We start from the raw sequence: 23,994 nt of genomic DNA on the forward strand, positions 1-23,994 counted from the left end.
AATTCCTGTATTTTTACATTTGTCATTCTGACTTAGATTTTTGGTTTTCCTTTTTGGATTATTATGTAGTGAAATCCTACTTATTTATTGCCATATATTTGATGTTTTTACTGTTTCCTGCTATCTTTTCCCTTTTTCTGCAACAAAATCAATGTACATTTTACTGAGCACTGTGGATGCTTTAGACCAGGAATTTACCACAAAGTGAAATATTTGTGTTTGTTAAACTTGTAAGTTTTTAAGGAAAGCTCTAAACATTCAAAGCTAAGAATGTTGAAGTGAGTGACTCTGGTCTTCAATATCGTCATTGGACACATTTATGTAACAAATTAAAGTCATTATAACAAAAAAAATCAGAAATATGGTAATTATATTCTATTATCTTTAATTAGAAGAAATCCAGCTAATGCTTAATGTAATCGATGATTAACATTCTAGCAAAAAGCAGTAGCTTCTCAGGGATCTCAGGTTTAAGAATTAGAAGCCTGTTCATTTTGCTAATGAAAATATATGCTAAAACAATTATCCTCATTCTCTGTCATTAGCTTTTTTCAAAGGTGGCAAAATGCTTTTAATTTTTCTACTTTTCTTGCATTATTGCTGTCTATCATATGAACTAACCTTTTTGTGTCTCTTTTTGATTTCTGCCGTGCACCTGCTGCTGTCAAGTTAGGCTCTGGTGGATTAGGCATACAATAGATAAGCAGGTGAATAGATGAATGGAAAAAAAATTGCCAGAAAATGAAATACATTTCTGGTAGAGTTCAACTTGGAGGAATCCTAATTAAATTCTGAATATTTCTTAATAATCACGATGAATGTAATGTGCTGTTTAAAAAGGTACACAGTCAAGTGGACCATTCAATTTTGAAAACATTTGGTTATAAGCAAAATACAGCAAATCTTTTTATCATCATGAATGAATTAATGAATTGTATGCTTTTGAATAATCTAAATAAATACCATTAAAATCATACATGTTCAAGTGCATTCTGTAATGCATAATATTTATTATATACTAACTATGCTGTCCTATTGAAGAGAAATAACAGAACAAGAAGTGTTCCTCCTGCGCTTCTCAGTATCATGACATGCCTCTGTTCCCCTACATGTATCCTCAATATTCTTCCTACACCTTCCCATAGTATCCCATTGTGACTCAACCTCTCTTGCCCACCATTTAATTTCTCGATCACATTCCTGTAAAGCCCACTTCTCAGACTCTGTCATTTCAGGACACCTTGTTCATTTCCTTTGCACCTTTTGACTACCACCAATGTACCCCCATTACTCATTGTGAAAACATCACTAGTACTCCCGTGAATACTTCACATCTTTGAATGCGACTCAGATTGCACTTCGTTAGTATTTAGCAAGTTAACATCTCTCTGCAAGTTATTCACTATGTTGTCATCGAAATGTCTCATTTTGACTCTTTTTTTTTTAAACTAAAAAATGTTTTCACAATCTGCAACTGAACTTTGCCACCCTAAGGCGTTGTTCCATCATCCCTACCACCGAGTCATGAAAGCCAAACTGATCAATTAGATTTCTCATTTGGACCCAACACACATGCACACATAGAGAGTAGTGTTTTATAGTATAGATGAATAGATACTGTAGTTATATTGTACAATGTTATGTAGTAGTCACAGGGTAATGTAACTAAAAGTGGTCAGGGCTAACCTACAAGATGAAAACCTTGTAAAGAATTTAACAGTTTACATCAAAATTCTATATTTATATTTCAAGCAATACACAGAAGCAGCTAGATGTCTAAATTTAAATGACAGATTACATCATAAAACTAATAAAAATTAAACAAGAGAAAAGCTGTTTGAAGTCTAAAAGATGTTATTGTCTGGTATTCTGTGCAAAACATACTACAAAAAGGAGAGAAAATACAACAAAGTGCATCGTAGTGTATAGTGCATGTCCTGCTTGGACCAGGCAAAGAAACTAAACTTGTTCAGTCCTCAACAGAGAAGGCTATTTGTGGAATCAATCCATGTCTTCTACATTCCCAAAGGTATAAATAAAGATGATGCATTATTTTTAATGATAAATTACACACTCCTGGAAAAAAATAAAGAAACAAATGAGTAAAATGTACCAATGTCATAACATTCAGATGCATTTAAGTTAAATGATTTGAAAGTTGGAACATTTAATAAAAATGTAATTACTTTATCAAAGAGTCAATTAACATTTTTGATAATTAAATATTTTAGTAGAATCACAGTAAAAAAAATCTTGATAACAGAAATCAGTGTGCACCACCAGACTACACTTTTTTTTTAACATTTTACCGATTTTATTTAGTTCAAATACAGAGCCCAAATAGGCTTGTATTTCACAAACAGCAACACCAAACTCAAGTGATTAAAAAATGGCATCAAAGATGTAATATTGTTAACCGTGGAGGGTCTGTGATCTTTTGATTGTTGCTCACATTTCTTAACATAAAACATTTAAAAGAAGTACCTGAAGGAAAGTTATAATCCATGTTTAAGTATCAAGATAAAGTTGTTGACTGCTTTGCATCACGATAGAGAGCAGGGTTGGAACTTTGTCATTTAATTATAGTGTCAAGAAAATACTGAATCTTTATGTAATGTAAAGTTCCTATTTAAAAATATAAAAGGTTCTTTATTAAGATAACAAATGAAAAGGGTAATTCCTGATAACAACCTCAACCGGTATTTAGTACAATAAATACAATCACTCGTTTAGTGACTGTGTGCCAACTTATATCAACAGTAAAGTGAAATTTCCAAAAAAAATAAACCCATCAATACAAAATGTACAATACTGGCATTAAATCACAATCAATAGATAGATAGATAGATAGATAGATAGATAGATAGATAGATAGATAGATAGATAGATAGATAGATAGATAGATAGATAGATAGATAGATAGATAGATAGATAGATAGATAGATAGATACTTTATTAATCCCAAGGGGAAATTCACATACTCCAGTAGCAGCATACTGATAAAAAAAAACAATATTAAATTAAACAGTGATAAAAATGCAGATATAACAGACAATAACTTTGTATAATGTTAACGTTTTCCCCCCTGAGTAGAATTGAAGAGTCGCATAGTGTGGGGAAGAAACGATCTCCTCAATTTGTCAGTGGAGCAGGACAGAGACAGCAGTCTGTCGCTGAAGCTGATCCTCTGTCTGGAGATGATACTGTTCAGTGGATTCTCCATGATTGACAGGAGCCTGCTCAGCGCCCATCGCTCTGTCATGGACGTCGAACTGTCCAGCTCCATGCCTACAATGGAGCCTGCCTTCCTCACCAGTTTGTCCAGGCATGAGTCACACCATTTAACAAAGTCCTTGGTTAGGTTCCTATACACCTCCTCCTGCCCACTCCTGTTGCAGCCCACGATAGCAGTGTTGTCAGCGAACTTTTGCACGTGGCAGAATTCCGAGTTGTATTGGAAGTCCTATGTATATAGGCTGAACGGGACCGGAGAAAGTACAGTCCCCTGTGATGCTCCTGTGTTGATGATCACAATGTCAGACCTGCAGTTTCCGAGATGGACATACTGAGGTCTGTTTGTAAGATAGTCCACGATCCGTGCCACCAGGAATGAATCTACTCCCATCTCTGTCAGCTTGTCCCTAAGGAGCAGAGGTTGGATGGCGTTGAAGGCGCTAGAGAAGTCCAGAAACATAATTCTTACAGCACCTTTGCCTTTGTCCAAGTGGGAGAGGGATCGGTGTAGCATATAGTTGATGACATCCTCTGCTCCCACCTTCTCCTGGTATGCAAACTGCAGAGGGTCAAGGGCGTGTTGAACCTGTGGCCTCAGGTGGTGAAGCAGCAGCCGCTCCATGGTCTTCATCACATGTGACATTAGAGCGACAGGCTGGAAGTCATTCAGCACACTAGGATGTGATACCTTTGGGACTGGGGTGATGCAAGATGTTTTCAAAAGCCTCGGGACTCTCCCCTGTTCCAGGCTCAGGTTGAAAATGTGCTGTAGAGGACTCTCCAGCTCCAACACACAGGCCTTCAGCAGTCATGGTGATACTCCATCTGGACCCACTGCTATTCTGGCACGAAATCTCCTCAGCTCTCTGCTTACCTGCACTACTGTAATTGTGGGTGGGGGGAAACTCTCTCCTATGCTGGTATCAGCAGAAGGATGGGTGGAGGGTGCAGTACTCCAAGGTGAGTGTGGGTTAGGGTGGTCAAACCTGTTAAAGAAGTTGTTCATCTGGTTTCCTCTCTCCACGTCTCTCTCGATGGTGGCACCCCGCTTTGAGCTACAGCCAGTGAAGACCATCATCTCATCCCCCACTTCCTTCAGGCTGTTATTCTGCAACTTCTGCTCCAGCTTTATCCAGTACTAATCCTTCGCCACCCTGAGCTGGACTCGGAGTTCCTTCTGCACACACTTGAGCTCATGCTGATCACCGCCTTTAAAAGCCCTTTTCTTCTGGTTCAAAAGGCCTTGATGTCACTTGTAATCCATGGTTTGTTGTTAGCATAGCAGCATACTGTTCTTACTGGAACTACAATCTCCATACAGAAGTTGATGTAGTCAGTAGTGCAGTCAACAACCTCCTCAATGTTCTCACTATATAATCCCTGCAGGATATCCCAGTTCGTAGTTCCAAAGCAGTCTCTCAGAGCCTGCTCTGCCTCAGGGGACTACTTCCTGAATGAGCGTGTGGTTGTAGGTAGCTCCCTCACTCTTGGTTTGTAGTGAGGCTGAAGCAGAACCAGGTTATTAATATTTATATTTTAATTTTTTATGAATAAATTAATATTAATATTGTGATAAGTAGCCCGGACACAGACAGACGGACACCATTCTTAAGTCCGCCACACTTTAATTGTGCATAATTTACAGTCCAATAAAGTGCACAAACCCAGTGCCTCAAGCACCAAACTCCCCCAAAGTCCAGGCCTCTCTCAGTCTCTGCCTGCTCTTCAGCCGCCTCCACTCTCCTGCACACAAACCTTGTCCACTCCTCACCCGACTCCTGTCCTCCTTTGCAGGGAGGCGGCCCCTTTTATAAGTGCCCGGATGGGCTCCAGGTGATCCCTGACACTCCCTAGACACTGTGCCGGCTGTGTTCCCGGAAGCCCTCCGGGTGTTCCGGGTGTTCCCAGTCTTCTTTCCCCCAGCACTTCCTGGTGTGGCGGAAGTGTTGGGGTTCCGGGTCCTTCAGGCAGAGGGGCGCCCCCTGGCGGAGACCACGGGCCCCTACAGGGTTGGGCTTCCAAGCCCTGCACCCGTGGCCCCTAAATGAACCAGGCGGTCACCCTCTCATGGTCTGGAGGAGGCATGAGCCCTCCTCCTGTCTTCCTGGGCGTCCCGGGTGGGTGGCACCCCCAGCTGTCTGCCACAATATTAATCTATGCATGTGGGAAAGCAACTGCACTAAGTAATTGGCAATTAGATTGGTGACTGGTATGTAATTGTTACAAATTTGTTTGATTGACTGAGTGAAACAATAAACTATGCAGTGGTGATTAACATCTGTCTAAGACCTAACATCTGTCGGGCAAGTGTGTACCAAGTTCTGCTATGCAGGTAAACATACCACAGCCACAAACAACAAAATATCAATAATTAAACTGACTTTAAAATAAGCTTTGTCTGGGCTTTCCAACCTCTGTTGCATCTTCCAATGTATTTTCATATAACTGAGAAAACATCTCTAGAGCTGCAATGTTGAAGATAGGTAGAAGATCCTCCCAATCAGTAACACAAATAAAGGACAGATGCCAAGTTTTTCCAACAATAGTAGTATCATCCTCAGATATCTCAAAACTAGTGTAGCATAAAAGCACAGTAGTCCTGAGCCTTGCTGCAGCTGTAAGTTGCACATATAACTTGTGCATATCAGTGGCACAATCAAAGTCTTAGTCTAAACATTTTAAAAATTAATATATATAAAAAAGGATAGCATAAGCTCTACAAGTGGCATCACTGTGGACAGGATCACAGAAAAACTGGAATCTACCCCAGCAAGCGTCAAGCACAAGGCAAGAACAGTTCCTGTACAGTGTGCCAGCCCATCACAGGGTGAACAAATACATACACCCACAGCAGGGGCATCATCAATCCACCTAGTGTGCATGTCTTGGACAGTGGGAGGGAAATGGTGTACCCAGAGGAAACCTACATGGGCAAATGGAAAACATACAAACTTCACTGAAGGAGCACCTGGGACACAAGTGGCAGTCTCTTTGTTGTGAGGCAGCTCTGCTACCACTGCACCATCAATCACCAATCTATATATATAATTCACTAAGCCGCCGACAAGTAAGCCGCCCATGGCGCACGCAGGAAGGAGCCACGCCCACCAACTCTAAGACCATTGGATATGACGACAACTCGCAGAGCCACGCCCACCAACTCGGACGCACGACTGGGTAAAAAATGCCGTCATTTATGTTCGTCTGGGCTAGAGGCCACATGCATCTCTGAGCCACGTTGACTTTTCATTAGTCAACCTCAGTCGAACCTCGGTTCACACACAGGCAGCGCCACAGAGAGACAGTGGCACACAGGCAGCCCGAGAGAGAGAGCCGCGCACACACACGGGTAGAGCCAGAGAGAGACAGAGGCACACAGGCAGGCAGTGAGAGAGAGAGCCGCGCACACACACGGGCAGAGCCAGAGAGAGACAGAGGCACACAGGCAGGCAGTGAGAGAGAGAGCCGCGCACACACACGGGCAGAGCTAGAGAGAGACAGAGGCACACACGCAGCGCGAGAGAGAGCCACGCACACACACACAGGCAGCGCCAGAGAGAGACAGACGCAGAGAGACAGAGGCACACAGGCAGCCAGAGAGAGAGTCGCGCGCACACACGGGCAGAGCCAGAGAGAGACAAAGGCACACAGGCAGCCCGAGAGAGGGCCGCACACACACACAGGCAGAGCCAGAGAGAGACAGAGGCACACACACAGACAGATAGATAGATACTTTATTAATCCCAAGGGGAAATTCACATTCTCCAGCAGCAGCATACTGATAAAATAAACAATATTAAATTAAAGATTGATAATAATGCAGGTAAAATAAACAGATAACTTTGTATAATGTTAAATGTTAATAATTGACAGGAGCCTGCTCAGCGCCCGTCGCTCTGCCACAGATGTTAAACTCTCCAGCTCCATGCCAACAACAGAGCCTGCCTTCCTCACCAGTTTGTCCAGGCGTGAGGCGGCTTTCTTCTTAATGCTGCCTCCCCAGCACACCACCACGTAGAAGAGGGCACTCGCCACAACCGTCTGATAGAACATCTGCAGCATCTTATTGCAGATGTTGAAGGAGACCAGCCTTCTAAGGAAGTATAACCGGCTCTGTCCTTTCTTGCACAGAGCATCAGTATTGGCGGTCCAGTCTAATTTATCATCCAGCTGCACTCCCAGGTATTTATAGGTCTGTACCATCTGCACACAGTTATCTCTGATGATCACGGGGTCCATGAGGGGTCTGGGCCTCCTAAAATCCATCACCAGTTCCTTGGTTTTGCTGGTGTTCAGGTGTAGGTGGTTTGAGTCGCACCATTTAACAAAATCCTTGATTAGGTCCCTATACTCCTCCTGCCCACTCCTGATGCAGCCCACGATAGCAGTGTCATCAGCGAACTTTTGCACGTGGCAGGACTCAGAGTTGTATTGGAAGTCCGATGTATATAGTTACAGTTGGTGGGCGGGTCTCTGTTAGTTGCTTTTGCGAGCGGGCACATGACCAGGCAGTGTGTATGCTTCGAGAGCGAAGGTGGACGCGACAGCACCATCTAAGAAGAATCATATTTGTCGTGGATGTGAATCACTGTATGCAGCGTGTAAAACAGTTTGAGAGGGGTATTCCATGGTCTTAGTAGTGTCTGTACTTCGATGTGAATCGATGTATGCAGCGTGTAAAACGCTGTATTGTATGTTGCCCTCTCCAGAGTTACATCTTTTCATTCACCTACAGTCGTATCCTCAAAACCAACCCCATTTGGACAACTGTGTCTTTCAGGAAGTGTTCACCCATCAACACATAATTATGAGGCATATGTTACGCCGCGGGTTGGCTAGTAAGTATAAAATTAAAAAAAAGGAAAATTTCTTTCAGAGATGGTGGTGTCTCACGTAAATGCAATGTGTCTTTGCTAAAATACTAGGAACACACACAATATTAATATGTGTGCAATCTCAAGATATTCACTGCCAGGCATGTTCTAGTAAGACAATCTTGACTTTGTAAATTATGATGTCAATCTTTGTAATTACAATCCTAAAGATGCAGTAAAGACAGAAAAGAAACTGTACTTTTGAAACTGGACTTTGCATACCCTCTGCAAGAAACAGGAAAGGGCAATTGCTAGGTAATTCTAGCAATGATATTTTCAGGTGATATGTGCACAATGGAGTGATTAGTGTGGAAAATATGCAACATGCCATACTGATTGAGTGACAGGCATAAATAAAATTGCCTTGATTGGTGTGCAGTGGCATCATTTATAAAAGGTTTGCATGGATTTGATCATGAAAACAGGAGCATGCCAAAACATAGGAAAATGGATACAGTAAAAATTGTCAGATTCATAAAACCTGGCACACACACATTTCCAAAAAATTGACATTTAAAAATAACAATCATCTTGTAAATGTGCATTTCTGAATGAGTCTTGATGCTAATCAACATCATATACAGTATAAGTTTTCTCGATGCTGCAGATCCTCCTTCTGATACGTCGAGACACCCTGCAACTGAGCACACAAGATTATGTGCAACATAATAACACCTCCTCTCGATGTTCTGGAGATCTGGGAAAGGCATAAGGTACCCGTGTCTGAGCGGATAGCCACTATCACCTGGCACATGTAATGATATGATTGTTGATTCAATGAACAGTATAGAACACATGAAAAACTGAGGGTTCAGCCAGTTACCTAACCAACAAGCCAGCCACCGTGTATAGTACCGTCACATCTGTCAAAACTAGTTAGTCTCATAATAAATAAATCACAGCCAGTTGCCTAAGAAGTGACAACATGTAGGCTATATAATGTGATGAAAAACAAAAAAATGTCTTTGAGTGTAAATATGCAGCATTGGCCCTTTTAAAAGTAACCTAAAATAGAGTCTGTACATCATATTCAACAATTTTGAGGTTTAGTATATTTGTCACATCAACGAATATTGTAATAAGAATGCAGTGATATGAATTACTATATGCATGAATCATCATCTGCAGTGGGTTGGCACCCTGCCCGGGATTGGTTCCTGCCTTGTGCCCTGTGTTGGCTGGGATTGGCTCCAGCAGACCCCCGTAACCCTGTGTTCGGATTCAGCGGGTTGGAAAATGGATGGATGGATGGATGACTCATCATTTAGCTGGGTTGGCTGCATTTCCTTGCTTGTTTCAAGGGTGTCATCATTTCCCAGTTTCTTTGAAATGTTACATATGCATGGAAGTTGCCGCTACCATGCTTAGGTTTTCTTTACTAAATATCATAATTTTCAAGCCTCTTCAACCATTTTTTGTGAGTATGCTAGCTTTATAAATGAGGTCCCAGGAATTATCTGCATTATGCAGCTGCATTAAAGATGACAGGTAATATATGGTGTTTCTTGTATTCCACCCTTAAAAAAAACCTTTGAAACCTCAAAAAATAATTTTTATGAGTGTTGCAATTGCAAAACAGCCTGGGAAACAAATTTTATACAGTTTCACAAAACTGTCTGCAAATCGAAACTTACCAGTTTTGCTCATCAATAGTATTTAACATCACTTCTTTTAAAACAGAAAAATAACCCTCAGCAACTTTTTCATATAGTCTTCATTTATGCAATTTACACTTTACAAACAAATTACACAAAATAAGCTGGCTTATAAAAATGTTTTCAGATTTGCACTTATTTGATTGTAGACTCACTAGCTGTGTGACCTGTTTTGTAACAGGTAGAAATGTAAGTAATCGATGTAGACCTCAGTATTAACATTTGTAGAGCAGCATGTATTGTAATGTATTTTGTAATGTATGTAGTAATAAAATGCAATACGACACATTTTTTGTGATGCACCATCTATTGGAATGACAAATTCTAAGCATTTTAGTACTAAAATAGTTTGTGATGTGATATCTTTTGCAATGATAGTGACACAGCAAATGGACTAACTGACAGACATGCAGACACTTATCATTTTATTAAGGTGGATTATATTCGAAATGAACAGTCATACACTTCAATACAGAATTAACATTGGTCACAACACTTGGAATAGAATCTCCATGATAGCATTAAAACTGAACATCTACATTGACTCTTTTTCCGTTTGCATGTGTATTAATGTACAGTACTTGATGAGTTTTAACGGATTTTTAAAATATTCAAACGATTGAATAGGCCCATCCTCCATCTAATGGCTAACAATGGTATGTGACTATAATTTAGCTTAAAGCTGTAAATTAATTCAGAACATTGTTATAAAAAATATATTATTTATAATTTTACATTACCCACTAGTGCTTATTCTAAATTACAGTTAATTAATCATGTTGAGTGTTAGATTAGATATGGCTGGGATATATGAGCCTGTAGCATACATACAGCTAATCTGTCATGATTTTTTAAAATTTTTAATAAATGAGCAAAGCCCTACCTAGTGTTTAACAGGTATTTTGCTAGACCTTCACCTATTGTGCTGTTTTAGAGGCAAACCAAGAAAATTATTTTGAAGCTAATTAACTGGACATTGTTTATTTGTGTAGGAAAACTCTATATAAGATTATAATAGCAATGTCTTTCATTTTTAAAATAAGTCAGTTTGGTACAATGTTGTAAAAAGTAGTCCCGTGGTAAATTATTCTTGGATTCTTTCAGGGTTCGACATAACAGTTCTTCAGACTTTGGCTATTTTCTGTTCTTTTTGCCTTCAAAACAGCTTCAGAGATAGTGAGGTTGAGGCTCTGAGGCTGACTCTTTAATACAGCCAAGGTTACACTCACAAGTGTCTACCTCAAGCAGGGCTTAAGTGTTTGTAGCATGTTTGGAGTTATTGTGCTGAAAGGTGACATTTATGTTAATAGGTTGTTTTCCAGAAAGTACAGCATGAAATGTCAGCATCTCAGCAGTCATTATTTCACTGATTGTGACCAGATCCCCCATACTCTTGACTGAAATGAACCTCCAAGAAATTATATAATTGCCACCATGGTTCACATAAGATGGCAGAAAGGCTCAGTGTATTTTTCACCTACTGACATACCGAGGTCTTTGTGAACCAAAATGCATCACTACACGAGACTTTCTGCTATTAGTTGTCTCTCCATGCTTTATGAACGTTCACATACTGCAATCTCTTTTGCCTTTCTGCAACAAAAATTACATAGGTGCAATATGCCCTACAAGATAGTTTCTCTTAAATCTTCTCTGCATGCTTGAAATGTGCACTTTAGGGGCACATAGTGATCAAGCACATCACTGGGATTTCCTTCTGTCCCTTAAAGGGAGTGAACTTCAGATATTATTCTGCAGCATTTTGGAGGTTCTACAGTACTGCATTTTCTGTCTTCAGCTTGCCCATATTCATCAAATTCCTTTCTAACAGCTTGAAAAGCACATCTTGAAAATCCTGTTTAGCTTGCTATTCCTAACTGACTAATCTTGTTGACACTAAACTATGACATTCTGACTGTCAATTTCATGTCAATGTCAGTGTAGCAATTTCCAGAACTTTTCCTGAGACACCCCATTATTTTTGATGACAATCCAGCGCATCCATTTACTGTATTTGTTACACTGCATTAATAGCATACTGGCTTCAATTTATCAAGACCTCATTAATTTCAATCAGGTGTGCTGTTGGGGAAATTTAGCAAATGCAGGAATGGATGGGGTGCTCTAAGGAGACCTGTGTTATTCTAACTATTTTACAAGATATCTGCAAATTTTTGAAAACACAAGTAATGCATGCAATTTTTTTTGTACGAATGTCTATTAGTATTTATTATAATTATAAGACCTATCACGACACCATGCACAACCTATGCAATGACAAGAACAAATAACATAGTACTAGTACAAATACTTGAAAAAGCATCACAAAAATGACAGAAAGCACACTTCTACAGAACTGGCTATTGCAACATATCATAGAAAATAATGTCCTTATGTATATGTCTTTGTTCTTTCCATTTGTAACACTTTAGTTTAGGTACAGCATAAATGTACCTATTACTCATCTATTACTATGTAACAAGACCTTAACAAAGGTTTCTTTTGGCCTTCACAATACTTATTAAACATCACCAGATAGATTATTCATCTCAGTGCAGTGTGGCATATTGACTTGACAATAAAATTATTTGTTAATAAGAAAATCTTGTCCTAAATATGTAATATAGAAACATGTCTCAGTTAAGCCACCTTAGACCACTCCAAAGTGAAATTTTGTTGCTACAGTTGGTCACATTGCAGAGAACAATAAACACTTTGCTGATGTGTTGTAAGTGTTATGAAGACCCAAAGAAGTGTATGTTACGGTTTTGTTACATAATAGTAAATGAGTAATAGATGCATTTTTGCAGTGCCTAAACTAAAGTGTTACCCTTATTCTTGCTATGCTAAATCAATTTATTTACAGAAATTCTTATTTTTTAAAAGAAAAAAGTACATGACATGGTTCCATGGGTTAGCTTATTTGAAAAAAAAATTTACATCTGTTTATTTTTAATTAGCAGTTAATACTGTGGATAAAGAAATAGAAATTGCTTCAGTTTGTGTTTTCTTGCCTATTTCAGTTGTTTTCACTTTGTAGCATTGTAAGCAACCATAATTTTCACCATCACAGATGATGATCTAATATTTGAAGTAACTTTATTTGCATTAAATTATTCATATATTTATTTGTGTTATCTCTCTATTATAAAAAAAAATCTTGGAAGGTTGGAAGGAGACAAGACGTGATTTTCTCATTGAGACACTTTCACGTCCCGCAAGATGAGTCTTTATGCCTAGAGATTTAACCACGCCCAGTGCCAGAAATAAAACAAAGAGTAGATGACATAGTAGAATGTCGTAAAGAATTCAAAAATGTTGGTGTGGTACACATGCAGAGCAGATTAGAGATAATGGAAGTACGAAAATCTCAAAAAAGGATAGTAAAGATCACATTAGCGCAAACAAAGAGAAATTATTACTCTGTGAAATAATGGAACAGCGAAAAGAGATCAAACATATTGTTCAGATTTAAACTTTAAGTCGGAGACTTGTAGATCATATAATTTGTGTTTGCCATCAGGAAAAAAAAGTAGTGTTTCTTCCCAATGAAGAGGCGTATCTGCGAGAATTAAAAGATATGTTCTTTGGTGAAAGTGAAATCCCGTGAAAGAAATCATTTCTCATTTGTTTGAATGCCATTGTCAGACACATTTCTTGTAGAGCGAAAGAAACGATATTCACTCACGGGCAGTTAGTTATATGTTGCGTTGTCATGATGTAATTCCAAACACAGAATCAAAATTCAATGCGATATTGATGAAAAGGAAAAAAGCGAAAAGAGATCGAATATATGGACATAGGTGATATGACAGAAGTGCACCCCACGAAATGCAGATCACGTGCATGGCAGCAGCAGCAACCCAGCAGCTGATCGAGCAAAGAGGAGGTAAAAAAAAACTGTATTTGTTTCCCATTGTATCACTGTTTAAGATGGGGTTTTGGAGGAATGACCATGTCTCCTTGGAGTGCATTCTGACCCTGTCTTCACAACGAAAATGGCAGAGACTCAAAGCGGCTGGCACGTAGTGCATGCCAGTGTGGGGTTTGGAGGGGGGGTTGGCAAGTGAAGCGAGCAGGGGGCAAAGCACTCTAGTTTAAATTAAATTAATTCAAAAGTCCAAATCTTCATGAAATAGATAGATAGATAGATAGATAGATAGATAGATAGATAGATAGATACTTCATTAATTCCAAGGGGAAATTCACATTCTCCAGCAGCAGCATACTGATACAAAAAACAATATTAAATTAAAGATTGATAATAATGCAGGAAAAAAACAGACAATAACTTTGTATAATGTTAACGTGTGCATACCAATTTATAAATTTTATGTCCGTTTGAGGTTAAAAAGAAAAAAAAAAAAAGCAACACTTTATCCCCAGCGGGGAATCGAACTCAGATCTGTGAGGCACGGCAAAGCTGCTGTGCTCTAAGAGGCAAAACTTAGCGTTCTATGCCACAGAAACTGTTGCACCCTTCTTGAAGTTTTTGTGAAAGTGTTTATTTGATCTTTGGAACTCGGGCTTTACACATTCTATAGTTTATGCCTACATTTTGTAACATTTATTACTAAAATATGAAAAAGTTTCTGTTTTAACAATGTGTTTACACAGATTACTGTAGAAATGGAACACGCATAAAATGCATGTGTTCCAAATAACGATCTATTATTTCCAGTCTAACACTCCACTTCACTCCTAGATAATCAATCAAGGCATGAGCTGGGAAAACTTCGCGCACGCTCTAAGTTGGTGGGGGGATGGAATAGCCGGCTGCTGGCAGCTTGTCTTTTATTAGCACATTTAGAGGACAAAGGATGCTGGCGGAGAGGTGTGAACGGATTTAAGAAGTGATTTAAGGTGGGCCGGATCTACGAGTTTTTTCGTAGGCTCTGTAGTACTAGGGTGTTGTACCGTGTTAGTCATTATGAATGTAGAGAAAAGCCAAGCAAAATGACACCTTTTATTGGCTAACTAGAAAGATTACAATATGCAAGCTTTCGAGGCAACTCAGGCCCCTTCTTCAGGCAAGATGTAATACAGAAACTGAAGTTTCCTATGTTTATATACACACTCTAGGACAAGAAACAACATTGGTAAATCTTTAAATGAGAGATTTTGTATGTAAAAAATTAATAGATTCATTCAGGCTAGGGTTAATTTAGCAAGAGAGAAAAGAACAATGTATTGTCAAGATCTCTGGATAAGATAACTGTCCAACAAAGTCTTTTGAAGTTTGTAATGAGTTTTTCAAAACAATGTGGGTCTGTAGACAGGTTGTCTGTCATTCTGAGAGATGTAAACAATCCTCATATCTGGCCATAAAACTCTTGTCTTTATTCAATCCATGTTGTAAAGTATTAAATTTTAGCATGAGTTTAACTTCCCATTCTTTTCTCTCTTGCTGTGTTTTGAAGTTGCCCATAAGCACTGTGACCTTAAAGTCCTTCTCACAGTGTCCATGGCTGTTGAAGTGGGCCGCCACAGGAACATCTGTGTTGCCATGTTTAATGTGGAACCTGTGTAAGTTCATTCTCTGGCGGAGTGTTTTGTCCAGTTTCTCCCACATAGAGTGCAGTGTCAGGACATTTCATGCAGAAAATTAGGTAGACTACATTAGATGATCTGCAGGAAAATGATCCCTTGATGTGATGTTCGAGTCGGCAGTGTGGTATAACTATACGGTCTGTATCATAGATGTGGGCACATGTTTTGCATCTTTTCTGTAGGCATGGAGATGTGCCATTTTCTGTTGGTTCACTTAGGGAGCCTCGGACAATTAATTGTTGAAGGTTTGGTGGTTGTCTGTATGCCAGGAGGGGAGGTTCAGGAAATACATTTTTCAGTGTTTGGTCATTGTTTAGTATTGGCTGAAGTTCTTTTATAATTTTTCAAAGTGTTTCAAGATATGGGTTGTAGGTGACAACAAGGGGGATGCGATCCTTGTTGTCTTTGTTTTTATATTCCAGAAGGTTGTCTCTGGGTATGGCAGTAGCTCTTCTTATTTGAGTGTCTGTTGTTTTCGGGGTGTAACCTTGTTTGATGAAATCTTGTCTGAGCTCCTGCAGTTGTTGATCCCGGTCTGTTGGGTCTGAGCAAATACGATTGTACCGTATTGCTTGGCTGAAAATAATGGAGCGCCTTATATGCTTGGGGTGGAAGCTATCATTTTTCAGGTAGGTCCGTCTGTCTGTCGGTTTGTGAAAAATAGAAGTTACAAGGGTGTTGTCTTTCAGTTGAACGGTGGTGTCAAGGAAGCTGACTTCTGTTTTTGAGTAATTCAGCTTCAGCTTTATGTTGGGGTGAAAACAATTATATTCATTATGAAAATGGAGGAGGTCCTTTTCACTGGCAGTCCAGATTATGAAGATGTCATCTATGTAACGGAGATACAACATTGGTTTTTACGATGCACATTGACATGAAATCTTCCTCCAATTTTGCCATAAAAAGATTTGTATAGTGAGGTGCAAACCGACATCCCATTGCAGTCTCCATTTGTTGTAAGTAGCAATCCTGTCCAAAAGAGAATAGATTATGTGTCAGAGTGAATTTTATCATTTCTATTAATGACTTTGTGGGTAAATCATGTTGTTTGAGGTACATTTCACATGCCAATATGCCATCATCATGGGGGATGTTAGTGTAAAGTGCCTCAACATCCATTGTGGCCAGTAAGGTTCCCTCAGGTAAGGGGCCTAAAGCAGACAGTTTTTTTAAGAAGTCAGTGGTGTCCTGGATGTAGCTGGTTGTGTTACGGGTGAGGGGTTTAAGGATCTGCTCCACCCAACCTGAAACATTTTCTGTAAGGGAGCCAATTCCTGAGATTATAGGTCTTCCTGGGTTCCCTTCTTTGTGGATTTTAGGAAGCATGTAGAAGTAACCCATTTTGGGGTTCTCAGGAATTAAACTGTTTACATGATCCCTGATGTCAAGAGGAAAGCTACTTACTATTTTTTTTAGTTCCTTTTTGTAGAGATCTGTTGGGTCTTCTTGCAGTTTGTGATAATGCATAGTATTGGACAATTGTCTTTGTGCCTCCTGTATGTAATCTGACGTGTTCATGATAACTAAAGCACCCCCTTTGTCTGCTGGTTTGATAATGATTTCTGTATTTTCCCTTAGTGAATGTATGGCTCTCCGCTCATCCCTAGTAATGTTTTCTATCCGATTTTGTTGCCTGTTTAAGATTCCTGTTTTCACTCTCTGTCGGAAGCAGTCTATATAATTATCCAGGGTAGAGTTTCTGCCAGCTTCTGGTGTCCATGTGGATTTATTGGTGGAGTTGCCTCGAAAGCTTGCATATTGTAATCTTTCTAGTTAGCCAATAAAAGGTGTCATTTTGCTTGGCTTTTCTCTACATTCATAATGGCTAACACGGTACAACACCCTAGTACTACAGATATACAAGACACCGAAATGTACCGCTACTACATGGAACTGAAGACCCGGTGGAAGAAACTGGCACACATGGACAGCGACATCTTCTTCTTAACTAAATGCAAAAAGGAAAATCTTATCCCGAAAGGCATCATGATAAGGAATCCAACCATTCACACTTATAATACTCGGTTTGCAGAGCAACTTTGTTTTAGGACATCTGCAAGGATAAGAAACCACTTAATCCAAATTTTCTACAACATCAAGAAGAACACGCAAAGAGAGATCCAAGACCTCATCCTGCTCCTTGGAAATGGCAGGCAGGAGATGGTAAAGGAGCTCCATTGCTATTACAAAAGACTCCAGAAACTCCTTATTGTTAACAAAAAGAAAAAGCTGCATAGACTACGAGAGAAAGCTGGACACTTAATAGCAAAAAACAAAGAGCAACAGACCTGCATTGTTAATCTCTCCTCATACACACCAAATGAAGCAGAGATGTCGGTACTTACAAAGGGACTCTCATATTGTCCTGCAAAGCCCATTGACAACATCAGACTCTGCAGTGATATGGAAGAATTCTTCAGAAAACTCAGACTAAAAGAATTTTTCCACAAGAAAGAAAACAGTAACACACAGGAACCAACAACAAGCAGTTACAACAACCCCACCAATAAATCCACATGGACACCAGAAGCTGGCAGAAACTCTACCCTGGATAATTATATAGACTGCTTCCGACAGAGAGTGAAAACAGGAATCTTAAACAGGCAACAAAATCGGATAGAAAACATTACTAGGGATGAGCGGAGAGCCATACATTCACTAAGGGAAAATACAGAAATCATTATCAAACCAGCAGACAAAGGGGGTGCTTTAGTTATCATGAACACGTCAGATTACATACAGGAGGCACAAAGACAATTGTCCAATACTATGCATTATCACAAACTGCAAGAAGACCCAACAGATCTCTACAAAAAGGAACTAAAAAAAATAGTAAGTAGCTTTCCTCTTGACATCAGGGATCATGTAAACAGTTTAATTCCTGAGAACCCCAAAATGGGTTACTTCTACATGCTTCCTAAAATCCACAAAGAAGGGAACCCAGGAAGACCTATAATCTCAGGAATTGGCTCCCTTACAGAAAATGTTTCAGGTTGGGTGGAGCAGATCCTTAAACCCCTCACCCGTAACACAACCAGTTACATCCAGGACACCACTGACTTCTTAAAAAAACTGTCTGCTTTAGGCCCCTTACCTGAGGGAACCTTACTGGCCACAATGGATGTTGAGGCACTTTACACTAACATCCCCCATGATGATGGCATATTGGCATGTGAAATGTACCTCAAACAACATGATTTACCCACAAAGTCAGTAATAGAAATGATAAAATTCACTCTGACACATAATCTATTCTCTTTTGGACAGGATTGCTACTTACAACAAATGGAGACTGCAATGGGATGTCGGTTTGCACCTCACTATACAAATCTTTTTATGGCAAAATTGGAGGAAGATTTCATGTCAATGTGCATCGTAAAACCAATGTTGTATCTCCGTTACATAGATGACATCTTCATAATCTGGACTGCCAGTGAAAAGGACCTCCTCCATTTTCATAATGAATATAATTGTTTTCACCCCAACATAAAGCTGAAGCTGAATTACTCAAAAACAGAAGTCAGCTTCCTTGACACCACCGTTCAACTGAAAGACAACACCCTTGTAACTTCTATTTTTCACAAACCGACAGACAGACGGACCTACCTGAAAAATGATAGCTTCCACCCCAAGCATATAAGGCGCTCCATTATTTTCAGCCAAGCAATACGGTACAATCGTATTTGCTCAGACCCAACAGACCGGGATCAACAACTGCAGGAGCTCAGACAAGATTTCATCAAACAAGGTTACACCCCGAAAACAACAGACACTCAAATAAGAAGAGCTACTGCCATACCCAGAGACAACCTTCTGGAATATAAAAACAAAGACAACAAGGATCGCATCCCCCTTGTTGTCACCTACAACCCATATCTTGAAACACTTTGAAAAATTATAAAAGAACTTCAGCCAATACTAAACAATGACCAAACACTGAAAAATGTATTTCCTGAACCTCCCCTCCTGGCATACAGACAACCACCAAACCTTCAACAATTAATTGTCCGAGGCTCCCTAAGTGAACCAACAGAAAATGGCACATCTCCATGCCTACAGAAAAGATGCAAAACATGTGCCCACATCTATGATACAGACCGTATAGTTATACCACACTGCCGACTCGAACATCACATCAAGGGATCATTTTCCTGCAGATCATCTAATGTAGTCTACCTAATTTTCTGCATGAAATGTCCTGACACTGCACTCTATGTGGGAGAAACTGGACAAACACTCCGCCAGAGAATGAACTTACACAGGTTCCACATTAAACATGGCAACACAGATGTTCCTGTGGCGGCCCACTTCAACAGCCATGGACACTGTGAGAAGGACTTTAAGGTCACAGTGCCTATGGGCAACTTCAAAACACAGCAAGAGAGAAAAGAATGGGAAGTTAAACTCATGCTAAAATTTAATACTTTACAACATGGATTGAATAAAGACAAGAGTTTTATGGCCAGATATGAGGATTGTTTACATCTCTCAGAATGACAGACAACCTGTCTACAGACCCACATTGTTTTGAAAAACTCATTACAAACTTCAAAAGACTTTGTTGGACAGTTATCTTATCCAGAGATCTTGACAATACATTGTTCTTTTCTCTCTTGCTAAATTAACCCTAGCCTGAATGAATCTATTAATTTTTTACATACAAAATCTCTCATTTAAAGATTTACCAATGTTGTTTCTTGTCCTAGAGTGTGTATATAAACATAGGAAACTTCAGTTTCTGTATTACATCTTGCCTGAAGAAGGGGCCTGAGTTGCCTCGAAAGCTTGCATATTGTAATCTTTCTAGTTAGCCAATAAAAGGTGTCATTTTGCTTGGCTTTTCGTAGGCTCTGGTAATTCTAGTGTTAATGAAGTTGTTCATTTGGTTTGCTCTCTTCATGTCTCTCTCGATGGTGGCACCCTGCTTCGTGCTGCAGCCAGTGATGATCTTCATCCCATCACACACTTCCTTCATGCTGTTATTCTGCAACTTTTGCTCCAGCTTTCTCCTGTACTGCTCCTTCACCGCCCTGAGCTGGACTCTAAGTTCCTTCTGCACGCGCTTGAGCTCATACTGATCACCGCCTTTAAAAGCCCTTTTCTTCTGGTTCAAAAGGCCCTTGATGTCACTTGTAATCCATGGCTTGTTGTTAGCATAGCAGCGTACAGTTCTTACTGGAACTACAATGTCCATACAGAAGTTGATGTAGTCAGTAGTGCAATCAACAACCTCCTCAATGTTCTCACTATGTGATCCCTGCAGGATATCCCAGTCTGTAGTTTCAAAGCATTCTCTAAGAGCCTTCTCTGCCTCGGGGGATATGAAAAATGCACATGTGCCTGCATTCACCTTTTTTGAGGCAAGGCAAATCCTCATAGAGAAATTTGAAAATAAAAGGGTAATTCACCCCATCTTCCAGCAGATGCCACTTCTTGGCAGAAATTAAAAAAGTGGTAAACTCAATTTATCATTAAAGTATTATTAAAATCCATTCATACCCATAATGTCATAGGATGTTAATTTTTAATTTTGAAAACTTTTAAAGTGCTTACTTTAAAGATCTCTTTAATTGAGGCTTAATGATTATATATTGGAACTTCTTAATACAAAATAAATATTAAAGCATTGCGATAAAAATGTAAGGAATTCAGAGAATACTACTGTGTCTTAGTGTGTGTTTCGTCCTGTCATGAACTAGCTTGCTGTTTAAGGTTTCAGTACTAACTTACCATGACCCAATGCTAGATTATGGTTCAGATACCAGATCAATAGGGCTTCATATTAAAATCTTTCTACTTTAATAAAAGGATAGCTGTCTGCATGTCCATCCTTCTATGTGTCTGTCCACTTGCTGTATCTCTGTCATCTCAAAAGTTGATGCATCACAAACATTTTTAGTAATAAAATGTATTGCACTTTTCATTCCAATAGAAGATGCATCACACACATTAAGACTGCTTTATGAATCTTGTACCAAATGGCATATAACAGAGACATATTCACTGCATGGTGGACTGCAAACATTACAATCTAAGCAATCAACAAAGACCTTAGCATTAATCTGTCTTAGACGGATAGCACAGCTAGTATATGAATAAAATGACAAAATGTCTGGCCTCCATTCATGGCTGGCATAACATAGTAAACCATTCAGTGTTCATCCGTGCCTGGAAATAGCATAGTAAATTGTCTGGTATCCATCCATGCCGGGGCATCACATTGTCCGGTATACCACAACATGGCTGGGATGTCCAATGGACAAAGGCAACAAGAAATACAAAGACAGTGTGATGTACTTGCTAACATATTCAGTGATCAAAGGAAACAAGACACACAAAGAAAGAGGTACATAATGGCTAGCATATCTGGATAAAAGAGGTTCCTAAATGCATGACGTGATCCAAACAGATGAACTTACCATTGTACCATTGTGGCTGCTTTAATAAATGGACAGTTTTCTGTACTAGTATGGAAATAATTTGGGTGGAAACACCATCTTGAAAACCTCAGGGCCCTGCCCAAGGTGAATCACAGAGCTTAGTTAACAACAAAAAAAAAACATTTTAGAAGAGAAACATAAAGTATGTATAAAATCCTAATAAGTAATATCCTATTCTGTGTTTGCATTAATCTGTCCACTGCTATTTATATATGATTAAAATAATCTGATAAAAACAATATCCTAGCAAATGCACAGCACTACCTAACAGTACACAAATAAATTAAATTCAAATCAGGAGACTAAATGCTATAAACTGTTAAAAGCAGTGAAGAAAATGTATGGTCATTACCCCCATAGCACCATTGCCATACTGACCCTCTTAGACCTCCCTTTGACAGGTCATTTGTCAAGTTCTTCCAAAGTTGTTGTATACATGGTCAACCTTCAGAAAATGTTTTCAAAAACTTGCCTTGACCATAATGTTGAACAAGATAGAAATAGGTTAATCTAACAGGTTGTTATACTCTGAGACAGGTGTGTGTTAAAAGAAAAAACGAGATCATGTTATGTGAAGCTTTAGGTTTTATAGTACAGGATGGCAATGAAAGAGACACTTTTGAAGCAAGTTCACTATCTAATTCTTCCATTGCAGGATGGCAGGTAATTTTTCAAAGAAAAGCTAAGTTGACTAGTTGATATGAGCTAGTGAAGCTAACAGAGTCCATCTGGCAAGGAGAGTGCTCTGTAACTCCAAATGTAACATTTATTAGAGCACTAGCAAAATACCTGCGCTTCGCAGCGGAGAAGTAGTGTGTTAAAGAGGTTATGTAAACATATACATAAACATATATACTTATATATACATATCTACATATACACATATCTACATATTTACATATATATATACATATACACATCCACATACTGTATCTACATATATCAACATATATATATACACATACATATACACATACATACATACATATATATATATACACATACAGACACATATATATACATATACATATTTACATATCTACATATATATACATATATACATATCTACTGTACATACATCTATCTATCTATCTATCTATCTATCTATCTATCTATCTATCTATCTATCTATCTATCTATCTATCTGCCCATTTGAATTCAAACAAGGGATGCATTTGAATTTAAACAAGGGACGCTATTGGCGGATGGCTGAGAAGCTACCCAATCAGAGCACGCAGTTAAGTTCCTGTGTGCTGCTGATTGGCTCAGCAATGGAGTGCTGCATTAACCAGGAAGTCTCATCTCACTCATTCAGAATTAATGCACGTTACTGCTAATGCTTCAGGACTGCAGAAAAGGTAAAAGTTTTGGATATGTTGAAGGAAGGAAACAGCTACACCGCTGCAGGACACAATTACAGCATCAATGAGTCCACGATTCTTTTTATTTAAAAAGGAGGAAAAGCATATAAGATCTACGGCCGCAGTGTCCTTTAATCAGGGCGCAAAACGAGTTGCAAGTGGACGTGATAAGGCAGCAGTCTGGATGGGATCTGCTTTAGGGATTTGGATTGAAGAGTGATGGAAGAAGAACAACGGCAGTGCTAAACAGTCGCCTGAAGAGGCTCCTTTAGAAGAGCTGTAACGCTATCCTTTGTTGTGCAGTAAAATTAAACTCATCGTTATCGGACAAGTCGTCGTGTCATTGTTGGTGAGTAACCATAATTAATTATTTACGTACAGTACTTATTACATGTACATAGTTTAGTGTCGCTGTACACACATTTTACTGTATACAATTTTTCTTGCATTGTACGTATTTATTGCTGGTGGCCTGTCTGTTGTAATGGCTGTAACGTATGTGATATTGGAGACGCTCGATATCTTTAAAATAATATTTAGGTTTTACTGTATGTAAACTGTGTTTACATACATAATTTCAACGAATCTTACCTAAGAGAATACAAAGGGTTTATGCTGTATAACTGCGTGAAATGTTTATAATAGTGTGGGAGAGTTTATAAGGGCTTAAAATATATAAAAATAACCATATAAACATATGGTTTCTACTTCGCAGATTTTCTTACTTCGCGGGTGGTTCTGGAACGCAACCCCCGCGATGGAGGAGGGATTACTGTATATATATATATATATATATATATAGATATATAGATATATAGATATATATATCTATATCTGGGCGGCACGGTGGCGCAGTGGGTAGCGCTGCTGCCTCGCAGTT

At 39.1% G+C, this 23,994-nt stretch overlaps 1 protein-coding gene and 2 long non-coding RNA genes across 13 annotated transcripts in view; 1 reads left to right on the top strand and 2 right to left on the bottom strand.

The window, feature by feature from the left end:
• LOC114657229 (uncharacterized) overlaps nucleotides 1–23,994 on the top strand; it is a 454,729-nt gene that overhangs the window by 25,961 nt on the left and 404,774 nt on the right. The gene's annotated exons all lie outside the window — the stretch shown is intronic.
• Nucleotides 1–23,994, bottom strand: part of LOC127529118 (uncharacterized) — a 430,004-nt gene that overhangs the window by 1,646 nt on the left and 404,364 nt on the right. The gene's annotated exons all lie outside the window — the stretch shown is intronic.
• The window catches only part of LOC127529119 (uncharacterized), a 133,123-nt gene continuing 109,690 nt past the window's right edge, over nucleotides 562–23,994 (bottom strand). Inside the window, exon 2 of the long non-coding RNA XR_007935802.1 lies at nucleotides 562–655. This is a non-coding gene — a long non-coding RNA (uncharacterized LOC127529119). The remainder of the gene's footprint in view (nucleotides 656–23,994) is intronic.

Source organism: Erpetoichthys calabaricus, chromosome 9 (assembly GCF_900747795.2).
Source record: "Erpetoichthys calabaricus chromosome 9, fErpCal1.3, whole genome shotgun sequence".
NCBI classification, from domain to species: domain Eukaryota; kingdom Metazoa; phylum Chordata; class Cladistia; order Polypteriformes; family Polypteridae; genus Erpetoichthys; species Erpetoichthys calabaricus.